Here is a 16289-nt window from a genome sequence, read left to right as displayed (position 1 = left end):
TTTTGCCATACTGGGGCCAATACTTTACAGATTCCTCTCGAACTGATGTGTGCAAATCCGTGAGCCATTGTTACTACTGCAAGTACATAGGCGTTAGGCAATAACCATCGCTGGTGTTCTGACAATTCGACCCAACAACCATTCGTATCTAATCTACCCTTACTTTCTCTCCATTCATTCACCTCTTTCTCAGTTGCCTCGGCTTGTATAGATTTCACGCTTTCAATGGTGTCCTCACACATTCCTACATCAGTAATCCATCTAGCGGGACCTACAACATACATCCGACTCATTGTGTTCCTTGCAGTCTCTTTCGCAACCTCGTCTGTAAATGCATTCCCGCGGCCAACATCATCCTGAATCTTTTTGTGTGCACTACATTTTATAATGGCAACTTGTAGTGGCAAGGTTAGTGACTGGAGGAGCTCATTAACTAGCTGACCATGTTGTATCTTTGCACCATGTGACGTAAGAAACCCACGTTCACGCCACAATCTCCCAAAACTGTGAGCCACACCAAAGGCGTATTGGCTGTCAGTGTACACATTCACTCGTTTTCCTTTCGCTAACACACATGCTCTGGTAAGCGCAATTAGCTCTGCAGCTTGTGCAGAATTATGGGAAATGCGCGCAGTTTCTATAATGGTGTGTAATGTCGTTACGGCATATGCTGCAGTCGTATCACCATTCGGCAGCTTGAAACATGAACCATCGACCCATAAAGTATCATTGCATTCAGGAAGGGGAGTGTCCTGTAGGTCTACTCTCCCTTTTGTCTCTTCTTCTGTCCTAAAGCAGCAGTCATGTTTATCAATTTCGTCTGTTCCTGTCGGAATGGGTAATAACGTTGCGGGATTCAGTGTATCGCACCTCTTTATGTGGATGTGACTTGCTAGCAATGTAAGTTCGTAACTGGATAGTCGAGCGCTAGTAAGGTGTTGTGTCTTCGTCCTGTTTAGTAAAATGTCCACTGCATGCGGAACCATAACGATCAGAGTATTATTCATGACTAATCCAGCGGACTGTCGGATGCAGACAGCTGCTGCGGCGGTAGCCCTCAGACAACTTGGTAGGGCTTTAGCCACAGGGTCTAGAGTTGCCGAAAAATACGCGCATGGGCGCTGTCTGTCCCCAAAATGTTGTGTTAAAACTGATAATGCACAACCTTCCTTCTCGTGGACATATAATGTAAAAGGCTTACTGTAGTTGGGGTTTCCCAACACAGGAGCCGAACACAATGCATCACGCAACTTGTGAAAACTCGTCTGGCAATCTTCAGACCAAGGCATAGGATTTGGCGTGTCTTTACAGAGTAGTGCCAGCAAGGGTTTAGCTAGTAGTGAGAAATTCGGTATCCATTGTCTACAGTACGATGTAATGCCCAAGAAAGCTAGAACCTCTCTCTGTGTCCTTGGGGCACTTAGTTCTGCGATTGCCTGTATTCTTTCTGGTGTCAGTCTCCTTCCCTCCTTCGACAAGATGTGACCTAAGTAGGTTACTTCTTGTCGGCAAAATTGTAGTTTGGAAAGAGACACTTTGTGCTTCATGTCACATAAGTGATGCAATAATGATAACGTAGCTTTCTTGCAAATCTCTTCAGTGTCTGCGGCGATCAGTAGATCGTCTACATACTGAATCAGAGTTGAACCATTTGGTAGAACAATCGTGTCTAGTTGTGTTTTCAGGGCCTGACTGAATATTGATGGGCTTTCGCAGTAGCCTTGAGGAGCGCACTTGAAGCGGAAACTTCGTCCTCCTAAATTAAATCCGAAAATATCTCTACTCTCCTCAGCAATCGGGATACTGAAGAAAGCGTTCTTCAGGTCAATCACCGAGAACCAATTTGCTGAAGCTGGAACCATCGTCAATAAAGCAGTAATGTCGGGGACAACTGGAAACTGTGGGATAACTATCTTGTTCACTTCTCTGAGGTCGATCACGAACCTATACACAGGCGGTTGTGAAGGATCAGTACGTTTTAAGACGGGCAAAACTGGACTGTTACAAACATTTCCTGTTGTTTCTTCGATGACGTCTTTATCAATCAGGTCATAAACAATCGTCAATAACGCCTTTTCACATTCGCTAGATATTTTGTATTGGGGAATACGTGGTAACCTAATGTTGGCTTTCAATGTTATGACATACGGTGCTATCTCCAAACGCCCTACATCATTAGAACCCTTAGCCCAGAGTACATCAGGAAGACTTGATAATTCAGTTGCAATATTTTCTTTTGACACATACATTGGAGAAATGACTTTCTTCCCTAAAGTGAGTTGTACTCCTAATGGTGAACAGTACAAAGTCGCATATAACCTTTTTAGCAAATCCAATCCTAACAAATTGTCACCACAACCTGTTGTAAGAATGAGGGGTGCCTCTAATTTGCATGGGCCAATAGAAAGAGATACAGGACTGGAGATCGGGTTTCTAACAGAGGCGCCAGAGAAACCTACTGAGACATTCATTTCGCCAGACAAAGGTGCGCCAGGAAGTTTCGAGTGCATGATAGAACTTTTTGTAGCACAAGTATCCAGCAGAAATGGCTCTGACACTCCTGAGGCGATCACCTCGACATAAGGTCCATTTTGATCTACTGGAACTGAAACAACTCCCTCTCTTTGTCCATGGCTGTCCTAGCAATCGTTACCCTCATATTCATGTTCGGTGTAATAGTCGTCAGCATAGTACTGAGCTGACCTGGTCGACGCATTATTCTGTTGGTCAAAGCTGTTCATTGAATTCTGAGGCGGAAAAGAAGCTGTATTCTGCGTGGAATTTCCACGGCCCCTACCTCTAGGGGCATGTTGAACACCTCTTCCCCTTACACCCGAAGCTCCGCTCAAACGTCGCGCAAGAGCCGGACAATTACTTTTAAAGTGACCCTCTTCCTTGCAATATGCACATTGATTCGGGCCATAAGCAATACGCTGGTGGGAAAACTCGTTTCCTTGCGCGTTTCTCGAATACTGATGTTGCGGTTGATAACTGGGCTGACTAGCCGTACGAGGCGGATAAGCTTGCTGGAGAAGAACTTTAGTTTTTAAATCTTTTGTCTTTCTGTCTACTTTATCTAGCTCGTCTTTGCGCCTATTTTCATAGTACTGGGCTGTAGCTAAAATTTGAGCTGACGTAGAGACAGCCCAAGCACTCTCTGAGTCTTTCAATTTATTACATAGTTCAGGCATTAAATTATGTACGAACTTGTCTACAAACAATCTTTGGCCACCCTCGGTAGTCATATCTTGACCACTATGATCAGTGAAAGTCTCCTCGAATTTTGTGAAAAAGTCAGACACATTTTCGTCTTTCTTCTGCTTGCATGCAGATAGCTTGTCCCAGTTCACACGTACTTCAGGCATTATTGTTTTCATGTATGCAATAATTCTACCGGGAAGTTCAGCTATTAACGGCTCAGGTTTAGAACCACCAATTTGTCTAGCATCTATAGCGGCAATGTTCGCCCATGAGTCACCTAGTTCTTGGACATGGTTCGTATGACGTATTTTGCTCCATAGAGGATGTGGAACAACGTTCCCAAACAGCATGTCTATATCCGCTAAATTCATTATACATGAGTTTGCAGTTTGTGATAACTCCTTATAATACCCAGTCGGGTTTTTACGAGGATCAGGCAATGTCTGCTTGAGCGCTAAAACTTCGGATCGTTTCCAGGGGACATGTACCCATACACGCTGGAAATGAGGCAGAATTGGCGGTACTACATTTGCATCGCCTTCCCTCCAAACCGGAGGAACCTCTCTCATGGGGTACTGTCTCTCTCTTTTCCTATCTGATACGTCGTCTTCGTACAATGATCTAGAGACGTTTCCCTTACTCCTATAAGAGAGCAATAACTCTATCGCTTTCTCAACATCCCTGCCTGTAATCATGCCTTCGTGGAACTTAAAGCGTGTACGCCATAGTTCGTTCATTGTGTATGTGGGATCATTTGTCTCCAAATCTTCACCCAGATATACACACATTTCTTCGAATACGTATCTCTGAGTGGGTGCATTCCATTGACGGAAAACTTCCATAACAGACTGAACATCATATCTAACAGTATCCGTAATCCATTTACGGGCTAGTTCATTTAGCACTTTTCTTTCCTCGTAATCAGGCAGTTGACTACGTAACTGTCTATCTTCTGTTTTAGGGGTCGTCTTAGGCGACCCGAAGAAAGGTGAAAGCAGACCAGTGACGGTACCTGTCACTCTTTGTCTAATAGAAGGAGAAGCTTGCGGAGGAGCAAGTGCATTGGAAAAAACAGGCTGAGGCAAAGAAGAAGTAGAGGCAATAGTAGAGGAGATTGAAGTAGTAGCAGACGCGGTATCATAGACAATAGCTGGAGCTGTAGGCAAAGTCGTGGAAGTAGATGGAGTAGGTAGCATAGATGGCGAACCTTGAGAAGGCTGCGCCGGAGAAGTAGGAACCAGCTGAACAGTAGCTGGCGTGTGTGCAAAAGCTGTGTTTCGTGCGCCGGGGCGAGGTATAGAAAAACGCTTTGGCGTTGTAGTAGCGTTTAACGCATACGGTGGAGGTGAGCTTAATAAGTGGGACATTAATGGATCTTTCTCGGATCTTTCCTCTTGACCTTGTCCCTTATCTGGTAACATCGGGTAGCATTTATCTACTGCTAGTTTCTTGCTCCTAAGTATTTGTTTGCTTTCTTGCTCTTCCTCGTTATCCCTGTATGCAACGGCAGCTTGCACCATTGACATACCTCTTTTATTCCTTTTTGCTAACTTTATTTCTTTCTGTTTGGCTTCTTTGCGCCATAAGCGAAAAGAGTCAAACATCGCCGGCCGGGCTTTTCTCTTAAATAATTTGACCTCTAAGTTGTCTAATATTTCTGAGTCAAAACTACCACATTGGGGCCATTTTAAAACACCATCCTTGCGGGTGTATTTTATCCACACTTCATTATATGTGATAGGGCCTACGCCGTGCTTTACGTAGAGCTCATATGTTGGAGTTCCAATCGGAGGAACCGGACAGGAATCCTCTAATCGGGAGTCCTTACTATAACCAAGACAAAACAAGTTTCCAAGTCTGCTAAAACCAGGCATCTTTGCTCACTAGTCTAGCTTCAAACTTCAAAGGATTATCTGTTACGATATTTCTCGTGAATACACAAGTCCTTCGGCTTTGGGGCTTGCAAGTACCAAATCAAGGCGTATCTCAAGGATACCAAAAACTAAGGACAAACTAAGGACTGGGAGACGCTCCACTTATACTTAACTGAAGTATTAGAAGATCGGTGACGTCGCTAGAAGACTCGTCTATCGTTTCGCTCTACCAAGGATGACTGGGTCCAAAACAAGGCGATAGTCAGGGCAGCAGTCCTTCGTAGCCGTCGGGACGCGGGGAACCTCGCAGCAAAGACCTTCGGAACCACGTCGACATACAGGGGTCGCTGAAGTGGCTGGCCGTCCTCCGGAATTTTCACACGAAGCTCCTCACGAACATCTGGCTTGGACCGTCGCCGCTTGATACCGCCCCGAGTTGGGCGCCAACTGAGGTAACGGGTTTTTAGGAACCCGTTTGGTGCCAGGTGATAACACCCGAAGACCTCTGAGTTCTCCCTGTTCCGGACCACAGAAACACGGAGTCTTCTAGTCGAGTCAGAGATCGAGTTTTATTGATAGCTACCAAGTAACAGGTGTCCTAGAAGCACGACAAACACGGGTCATGTGTTCTCAGGAGACTGTTCGTTTTTACAGAACCAGCCTTCTCCTTATATACAAAAATAATAGCTTCGAGCAAGAATTCCTGAGTTTATGATATGGCTATACACATATTTCTACAATAATACAAAGAGCAAAGTCATGTAAGCAAGCCCACATTTTAGATGTCCAGTTCGTTGATAGATTACCCAGTTAGGCCCGGAACTCCCATCAGATATCGATGAAACCTCAATAAAGGAGGGCACCTCCTAGTCATAAAACTGGCCATAAACAAGAACCGTGGACAGGGGCATGTTTGCAGAAAGCATGGTCTGTATGTAGTGAATGGTTTGTGGAATGTTATGCATTGATGCTATCGCATTTGGCCACTGGGCGAGGGGCTGCCCAAACAGGTTTGGCTAAAGGCAATGGAGTCAGTTGGGACAGGTCAGGGGGAAGTCAGGGAAGGAGGACGTGTCCTTTTTGGATCAAGCTCGACCTTTAATTGACTTATCATGAGGGCAAGACGTAAGATGGATGCCGTTCACAAAATGGAGTCTAAGGGGTCGGGACGGAAACTATGATTTGGGGGTGTTGGCGACCCTCGATTATGACGCAAATGTATGGGAATGATGCCCTAATCATGATCGGTTCGCTGACACCAAATTCGTCATGGTACGTTGATATTTTGTGACACGGGTATTGGACCTCGATATCGGGATAACAACAGGGTCCAGATTTTCAGAACCACAAGCCAACCCCCTTAGATTCCTGGCATGCTTTTATTAGTCCATTTTGAATAGATATTTCACCACCCAGTCTGGTAACCTCTCTGCTCAAGTTATCAATTTTTTCGTTGAGTGGTTGAAATATGCTTTCAATTTTGGTAACCAGTGTACGTAATATTTGATCAAGTTGAATATCATTTAAGATCCCTTTGCCATTGTTACCTGCTAGTTCTACTGTACTGGGCATAGAGGTGGTTTTGAGTCCCTTACCTATATTAATCCTATATTAATTGTGCCCCGCTTAGTTGGTATCTTTCTACATGCCCTTGTAGCCCGAGGTGCTGGGGAATTACTGTTGGCTAAACTATGTGTGTTACCCTGTGTTTCTGGTATATATTCTATAATCCATTAGAAAGGTTCTGAAGCACACCTCTTTTTTGTCCTCTGATTGCTATTCATCCGCTTTTTGTTCACGTTTGGCGTGCATGCACTCATTAACGCTCCGCTCCAAAAGCGTATTTATTCAAGACATCGCAGAATTGTGACACGCAGAGCTTTGTGTCACAGATGAGTTGCACAGCCTATATGCACATTTGTGATATATTTACACGTACTCGTTAATGTTGTCAAGGTTCATCCAAATTTTATTCAGTTAATTTAGACAGCTTTATCCGTCACGTCAAGGAAGTGAAATGAAGAACATCTGTTTCTCGCATTTTAAATGACACTGGAATTGCCCATCCGAGCCTAATCACAGGCACGTAATCTGTCTCCATTCCTCCTACATATTTTTCACCCAATGCATTTCGGTCTGAATTAAGACCTTCTTCAGGGGTATCTACAAATATTAAAAGATACACATCAGCCCCATACTTTTCAAAATCAAACAATTCAAAAAATTAACTTGCATCAGTCAATCAGATCTTACACTGGAAAGCCTAAAATGGTCAAGGAGACATATTTATTTCATACAACCAGATTCATTTTAAATCTGGATCTGGGATTGTGAGTGTTCATTTTCTAATTCTGTTAATTTATAAGTCAGCTATAGGTAAAAGTAAGACTTTCAAGCATGTCTGATACAAGGGTTATATTAAAAAAATAGTACAACAATGAATGGTGGGACACTAAAGGGCAACATTTTTCTCACAAACTAAAAACAAGCATTTACAATGCAACGGTTTCACCTTTGGAGAAGTTAGAGCTATTGGCATTGTAAATGACAAAATTTGTATTTATGTGTTGGTTTTGAAAACAGATAAATAAATGTCATTGTCATTTACATTGCCAATAGCTTAATCTCTCGCAAATGTGATAACTATTGTACCCTACGAACGAGCTCAGCAGACAGCAATTACTACCACACACACACACACACCCAGAGCCACACACACACACCCAGAGCCAGCCCCACACACCCAGAGCCAGCCACACACACCCAGTGCCAGCCACAACCAGATCCACACACACACACCCAGAGCCCCACACACACACACAACCAGAGCAGTCACATACACACACCCACTGGAGCGGTCACACACACACACACACTGGAGCAGTCACACACACACACACACTGGAGCAGTCACATACACACACACACTGGAGCAGTCACATACACACACACACACACTCTGGAGCTGTCACATACACACACACACACACTCTGGAGCAGTCACATACACACACACACACTCTGGAGCAGTCACATACACACACACCCTGGAACAGTCACACACACACACACCCAGGAGCAGTCACACACACACACTCTGGAGCAGTCACATGCATGCACACACTGGAGCAGTCACACACGCACACACTCTGGAGCAGTACGCACATGCGCGGCTCTTAACCATATGTCAGACAGCAGGCGGCAGCTTGTCATGCACCCCCTTACCCCGCACAGCGCGCCCCTCCAGTAACCCACCGAGCTAATGAAGGTCAGTGGAGTGACGCTGACCGCCCCTCGTTACCACATTGTAAAGTTGTATCCGGCCTCATTGAAGTATCAGCAATATTAATCTTGATTTGTAAAGTATCTATAATCCTACATGAACAATTGTCACTTTATGGTAACTTTATGCATTTTTTAACAAAAGATAACGAAAAGCATAAAATATATTTTTCTATATAATAAATTACATAAAAATCTGACAGTACTTGTGCATGTGTGTAACTTGACTTTTGCCTTTCTAGCACTACGTTTCAATCGCCTCGCTTAGGCTTTATTTTCCCAATTGTTATTTTCCCTGTACTAGGCACTTATCGTGTTCACAGGGGCCCTGCATTTTTTACAGATTTATTGTAAGTGGATCCAGTCTGTTTGCAGTGTGGTTGCAATTGTGTTCCTTGTTGTTCTCTAAGCCCTGTCTGTGCAAAGATGCTGCAGTGTACCTGGTTCGGGGAATGGGAAAGTGCAATATTACAATGCTCTGGGTGTGTATACAAAGTCCTATTGTAGTATGCCCACTACGCCTGAAATTCAGGCTCGCCTCTTTACTCGTCTTCAGCAGCTCTACTCACCTTTGGGTACTGGGGCTGTTGTTGGCCTCTTCGATGGGATGTTGCAGGCTGTCACAGGGCGGACTCTCATTCTCACGTGCCGGTGGTAGATCAGGGGTGGTGCTCTGGACGAGTGGTAGTTGAGGAGCAACAGGGATGGGAGGCGCGGGGCCACCTCTACATCCTGCAGGAGGTTTAACGTTGGGTTTGACACTGAGCCTGGACCTACGGAACATCTCCACTCGCAAACAAGGGGCACGCGGCACAACCAGCAACTGCCGCGCTATCCTTCTTTAACAGGCTGCCTCCAGCCACCGGAATCAACAAACCAGGTAGAGTCCATGACAGCCTGGGTCACATGGGTGAACTGCGGCTCGCTTGTAATGACGTCATTAGACGGCGCACGCTTTTTACGTTCCAGAAGGCGGGAGGGGTAAAGCAGTCCCTGAAAACCGATAACATTTCGAGTCACCGAGGAACACTGATATTCCGAACTCAGCCACTACACTAAATATGTCTCGATGCTAACCAATGTTTACAAAGAAACTGTTGTTGTTGGGGGCCGATTCAGCTCAAACCGATAACATTTCGAGTCACCGAGGAACGCTGATATTCCGAACTCAGCCACTACACTAAATATGTCTCGATGCGGACCAATGTTTACAAAGAAACTGTTGTTGTTGGGGGCCGGTTCAGCTTCTCCGGGTGTTGCAGAGAGAAGGGGGGGAGGCCAGCGGAGCCGAGCAGCTCACGGAGACCACAGGCAACCAAATGACAAAAACATGCCTTGAAAAAGAAAAAAAAAACACCGCCCACCGCCGCATGACGTAGGGAAAGGGGTGGGATGAGTAAAAATCGCGGGAACGCCCACGAATCTGCTCCGGCAATCACAGGCAGATCTGTCTTCCAATGGCTAGCCTCCATTTATGGAGCTAGCCAATGGAAGACAGAGGCGGGAGAAAGCTCCATACTGTTTACAAAAGTTTTCGCCTGCGTGATACTGCTTGCGCAGTAAACGCCTGGCGAAACCTAAACAGCCTTTGGAGATGCAGATTGGAGGGTTCACTCATTTACACACCGTGGCTTTGCCCGAAGTTGCACCTTCTTTAGGAGGCAGTCACAAGATTGTTGGAGGACGCGATTGGGGAGCGAATACCACTGTAACCCAAGCTTGCGTTACCTGGAAGATGGGATTCCTCAGAGGAGTCATGATATATGAAAATCTTGGTGAATATTGGTCACATGATGACAAAATGGGATATAGCCCAGAAATGGGGAATTGGGATTGCCCCCCGACTTCAGGATTGGGAGACAGGCCTGGAAAGCTGCAGGCTCATGGAGAGGGAGGTATACAAAGGTTAGGGTTGCCCGCAGAAATTTGTCAAAATATGGGGAAGCTGGGGATCGGGCAGTGACAGGGGTCCAGGATGATTCCAATATAAGAAGACCGTAAAGGCACATGTAATAATTCTGTGAGGGAGGAGGTTGTTATGAATCGCATACCTAGTGAGCAGAGACAGATATATGGCACTGACTGTATTCAATCAACAGTGAGGTGGGGCCTGACTCGGGTCTTGAACTAGCTGTGTAAGTTGTGTCACTACAATGATCATGACTGTTTTTTATTTTGAACGAAATAATAAAAAAGATATTTAAAAGAAGATGTGTTTTCCTAGCAAACTGCAATGGAAATATTTCTACTATGTAAAATGAATTAAACATTTGGATGAAGAAAAGCCCAGGGTGCTACCAATCTGCGTTTGAAAAGGCCTCTGTACCATCTTTGGTATTAATGCCTCGTAATAGTATCAGGATTTGGTAGGCTTTGACATTGGTAGTGAACTTGTTCTAAAGCGTTTTGCCCACTCTGAGTGATTCGGCTTACAACAGATGAGTGAAGAAACCCCACTGCCTGCTGCTGCACTGATTTACTATCTGTCTTCGTAGATAAAAATGACACATATACCAATGCCTTGAACTTCTATTTCACAGTTTTGCCTTGAACTTCTATTTCACAATTTTGCACCAGAACTGGTTCTTATAGCCTCCGTTGAGCCACATGACACTGGGTTTTTTATTATTATTATTATTATTGCATTTGTAACGCGCAGCAGCTACCCACAAAGGGTTTCCCGGCGCGAATAGAGGATATGTGCCAGTAAGATAAGATATCAATAGTGTCTAGATGTTAAACAACCAAGTTTTTAAGGCTTTACGAAAGCGGATGTAGTCAATCTCATTACGTAATGAAAAGGGCAGAGAGTTCCATAAATGAGGTCCTAAATAGGAGAATGATTTTCCGCCCATACGAGAAAGCTTAATTTTAGGAATGACTAACTTCTTTGCCAAAGATGAACGGAGGGAACGAGATGGACAGTACGGGTGAACAAGTAACTGAAGGTATTTCGGGGCCTTGCCGGCATTAATTTTATGCATAAAACAGAGTGCTTTAAATTTAATCCAGTTTTCAACTTTAAGCCAATGGAGGTCGCGAAGGTATTGAAAAGTGGAAGTAGTTCTAGGGATTCTGCAAAGTAATCTAACTGTAGAATTCTGAATCACCTGTAATTTACCAATAGTAGCTTTATTAGAGCCCAAATAAACCACATTCCCGTAGTCAATCCTAGATGTAAAATGTAGGTTCAAAGTTCTACCAAGGGAACCTGTTTGTCCCTGTGAAATTACTGTTCTGAACAGGGTGGTGCGACCGGTGCAGCCACACTTGGTGCTGAGCTCAGGAGTCGCTGTGTTTAGAAATAACTTTTGGGTTTAAAAACACCTGCTGTAGAGTTTCTTGCGTGCCCAGCAGTTTTCAAGCAACAATAACAATGTAAAGATAACTCTGATGATTAATGTTCCTGCTGGAGAGAGATACAAGTTTTGTCTGGTGGCAGTTCTCATTCATCATAAAGTAGCCTGGAGGGTTAAAATGCCTGTTTCAAAGAATATGTACCATGCAGATCACAGAAGAGTATTTTATGTGGGTAGCTCAGTGGGATACTGCTTTTGTCACAGGGATCCTTTTGTTGCTTGCTGAACAGTAACCTTTGAACTGTCATTAAAAAGCCGCAAGCAAACTGCATGGCATATGGTAGAATTTTTCCTCCTAGTTTTTGATTACCCTAATGTTGCTAAAAAGGGGTTTCATTTGGTTTTAAATACATTCTTATTAGTAAAACCAATCCCAACCACTGTGGTACGTTTTAAATCCTGAGTTTGTTCTTCTCCAGACCAAATGCTGTTAAATTATACTGCCTATTAGTATGGATTACATGTGATTCCTACACCCGGTAATCCTCATTGTTTTGTTTATTTCCTATTGACTGATATACATGCGTAGGATTAATTGTCTCTGTATAATGTGTATGTGATGTAAAGTACTCGGACACCCTAGGAGTAACGCCATAAAAGAAATGAAATGAATGTGAGAGAGCAGCTTTTGTGAGATGAGGGGCAATGTTGGAGGGTGGTAGTGAGGGAATTCAAGGAGAAGGAGGTCCTTGGGAGGGCGTAAAACAAGATTGGCCACCAGTGAAAAATCCGGCCCTGGTTCTGAGGATGAAGGGTGCATAAGGTGCTGAGGCAGAGGATGCTGCCATCTGCCTTGAAGAATTCTAGTGAACCTGTTCGAAGTAAAAATGTATCCTGCTTACCCCACTACAACTTCCCTCTTGTGGAGGAACAAAAGGTCCTTCCTGAAGGAACAGTGAGCCATTTTGAACTGGACATTATTTTGCATTTAAAAGAAGACTCGATGGACCCTCAATGCAACTAAAACCGATTTATTGGATCTGAGGTGGATGCCTTGAAGATTTGAGGATGTTTCTTTTTTCAAGATAGAAGTGTTATCATAACTTATTTATGCTGGTCTAGGCAAGCCTACAAATGTTGGTGTCATTCTGCCAGAAGTTTTGGTTTCATTCTGCCAGCTGTTTTATCTGCAGCTGGCCTGAACATTCACTTCTCTAAAATGGAGAAATCACATTTTGGGAAACCCCATTAACGGCCCTGACTTTACTAGTATGCACAGAAATTTGAAAGAGCAACCAACAGGTAATTAAGGGCCTGATTCACTAAGATAAAAGTACACTTTTGTGGAAGTTTACGATTTTTTGCAATTCACAAAGGAGTTTTATGAGTAGTATCTTTACAACTACCTATCTTTCTTGTGTGGAGTTCCTGCCACGAGTACAGAGGCTTCACAGTCGTAACCATACTATTGGTAAAATTGCTTTGTGAATTAAAAAAAATAGCAAACTTCTGCAAAAGTGTACGTTTAAATTTGTCAATTAGGTCCATAAGTGTTTATTTAGTACAGATACATCAAATAGAAGCAAATTTATTAGCATGCCAACAGTTGAGAGTGGCTGGGATTAATTTAAGCATTTCACCCATCACATTTTTATTTTCTTGTTAGTTTTTGTCCTATAGCCACTGCCAAAGTAACAATCAACCTTAACTCCTTATTTTTATTTCTGATTTTTTTTTTTAATGTAAGCTAATAATTTGTTAATTTATTTTAATTGGTGTTTATTGTAAAGTGCTACTAACTATCCTACTATGTTCAAGAATATTTTATTGAAAGTATTTCATAATAAACAACAAGCAAAAAAAGAATAATAATTCGAAACTATCTGTTACATTATATAACATATAATATTTGCTCATTCATTTCAATAGATAGAATGATAAACGTAATCATAGCAAAACTAAAAAGGGAGAGGAGGGAAGGGGCAACATGAAATATCAAATTAGCGTTAATGTTTAGAGTTACTAAACCATAACAATTGAAACGTTAAAGAACAATAATAGAGGAATAAGCAATACATATACTAATAATTTGATAAGTAAATATCAACAGAAATCCAGAATGACTGAAAAGCAATATGGTTATGACAAACCCCAGACATAGATAACTGAGTACCTCTTCTTGTAAAAACAACCTATGACCACCAAGCATGAACTGATAACTTTGAAACATCTTTCCAACAGAATGTAATTGATTTTAGCGCAGCTGATATTAAAAAATTAAATAGTTTACCTTCAAGAACACTTAAATCTTGTGATAATATAATAGATTTACAGATTAACATTTTATATGATACGTCTTCATGAATATTTAAGATCTTTTTAATGATAGCCCAAACTTCTGTCTAAAATTTGGATATTAACGGACAGGTAAAGAGCATATGTAATAACGAGCCAAAGTGTAAATTACAATGCCAACAAATGTCAGATGGAAGAAGTTTAGCTTGAAATAAACGAAATGGAGTCCTTAAGCAATTAAGTAAAATATAAGAATTAGTTTGGAAATTCGAAGCAGGTAACCATCCAGACATATTACTAAGCCATATATTTCCCCATGTATCATCAGACAAGGAAAGCGATAGCTCATTATTCCAGAATGAAGCAATCATATTTATGTTACGTCCTAGAATATTGGACAGTTTTTAATATAAAAGAGAAACACCATGACAATGTGTTGCTATAGTTTACCTCTTGAGTTGAGATCACTCACTAGCCATCTGGCCTTTCGGAAGACCTTAAAAACACACCTATTCACTAGTAATTAACGCTTCCTTTGTAATATGTACTACCACCTTCTGAACACGACTATCTGGAGTTATATTCTTACTGGCAAAAGCGCGGAGATACCCCTTCGGGGGTCTATTCAGGCGCTATATAAGAATATAAAATAAAAATAAAAATAAATAAAATAAATAAATGGATAAATCAGCTTGAGCAACAGATGTAATAATGTGCATAAAGGAGTCAAAAATCGAGTTACATAAATATTCATATTTTATAAAGTCAGAATTAGCTAAACCAAACTAGGGGGTCGATTATGATGGCGGACGGACCTGCGTCCGTCTGCCACCCCCGAGGTGGAGGGACCGTCCGCAGGGGCAGCGGCGTTCCCTCCGTTGGAATTAGGATGTGACCGCCACCCTGGCGGTCACATCCCGTATATTTAACATTGCGGCGGGTGCTGCTTTAAGCAGCACCCGCCGCAAAGTTAAAAATGCATGCTGTGCATTTGCATGCACAAAGCGGCAGGCACCGCGCGCTGCCTGCCGCATTGTGCATGCAACTGCAGGAGGGTACCATAGGTACCCCCCATGTGCACCCCCCACCACCCCCTTCACACTGGGGGCCCGCAACTGGCCCCAATGCAAGGACCGTATGCCTTTTCATGGCGGCATTGCCGCCACGGAGAGGCATAGCCCCCAGCACATCCTAATATGGCTGGCGGTGTCTGTAGACACCGCCACCATATTAGAGCTTTTGCGCCGCGGTCGCAAAGTGACCGCGGCGGAAAAGCGGCGGACAGTCTTCCCGTCCGCCACGGTCCCCCCCCGCCATTGTAATATGGCGGGGAAGAAATAGGTGGCGGACGGGCAAGGATGGCGGACGGATCGCCACCGCCTGCATGGCGGTGGCGATCCGTCCGCCATCCTAATTGACCCCTTAGTTTGTAAAGTCGTAAATGGAATAAAAGTGTTGCTAGAAAAAACATCCTTAAGATAAAAAATTCCAGCTTTCATCCATGAAGACCAAAAACTAACATTCCTATTTAATTTAATAACATTACTATACCATAAAGATAATTCATCCGTACTACACATGGGATATTGGAAAATTTAATCTAATTCATTGAAAATTATTTTAGTAGATTTAAGGATAATAGATTTATGAAAAAATGAAGATTTGTTAGACATTGTTAACAGAGTGGGTAATGGAAAGGGTTTCACAATGGATTTTTCAATGTGAAGCCATGTAGGTGGATTATGTAAAAAAGATTGATTAAACCATATGGCACTTTGTTTTAAAATAAACGCTTTGTTATAAAGCAGAAAATCTGGGATACCAAAACCAGCATTACCTTTAGATAGACATTTTTAATTTTTTATAAGTAATATGATGAGCTTTGTTATTCCAAAGAAATTTGGAAAGAAGTTTATCAATATCTTTATAAAACTTTAGTGGAAATTGGGTTGGGACAATAGCAAGGGTGTAAAATATTTTAGGAGCAATATTCATTTTAATAGATTCTAATCTACCCCACCACAAAAGATGCAATGAAGACCATTTAGACGTTTTATCTTTAATATTATCTATTATCCTACAGTTTCAGTGTGGTGCAATATATTGTACAATGCATGCACCAGAAACTCGTGGCAGAGAACAGGCCGAGCATCCAATAGTAATGGACAGTGTCGAGAGATAGCACAATATCAAGTTTGGCCCTAACTTAATGGCAGCGGCTTGAAAGAGCTTAAGTCCTAACAGCTTGCATCAAGGTGCAAAGGGTTTAGGTGTCTGATTGGCTTAAACATTGATACTTTCTTTTAAATTGTTTTTTTCTATGCTAGTGCAAGGTTAA

The sequence above is a fragment of the Lissotriton helveticus genome, chromosome 10, assembly GCF_964261635.1.
Source record: "Lissotriton helveticus chromosome 10, aLisHel1.1, whole genome shotgun sequence".
NCBI classification, from domain to species: domain Eukaryota; kingdom Metazoa; phylum Chordata; class Amphibia; order Caudata; family Salamandridae; genus Lissotriton; species Lissotriton helveticus.
The sequence above is the reverse complement of the archived record's forward strand: the minus strand, read 5'-3'. Positions refer to the sequence as shown.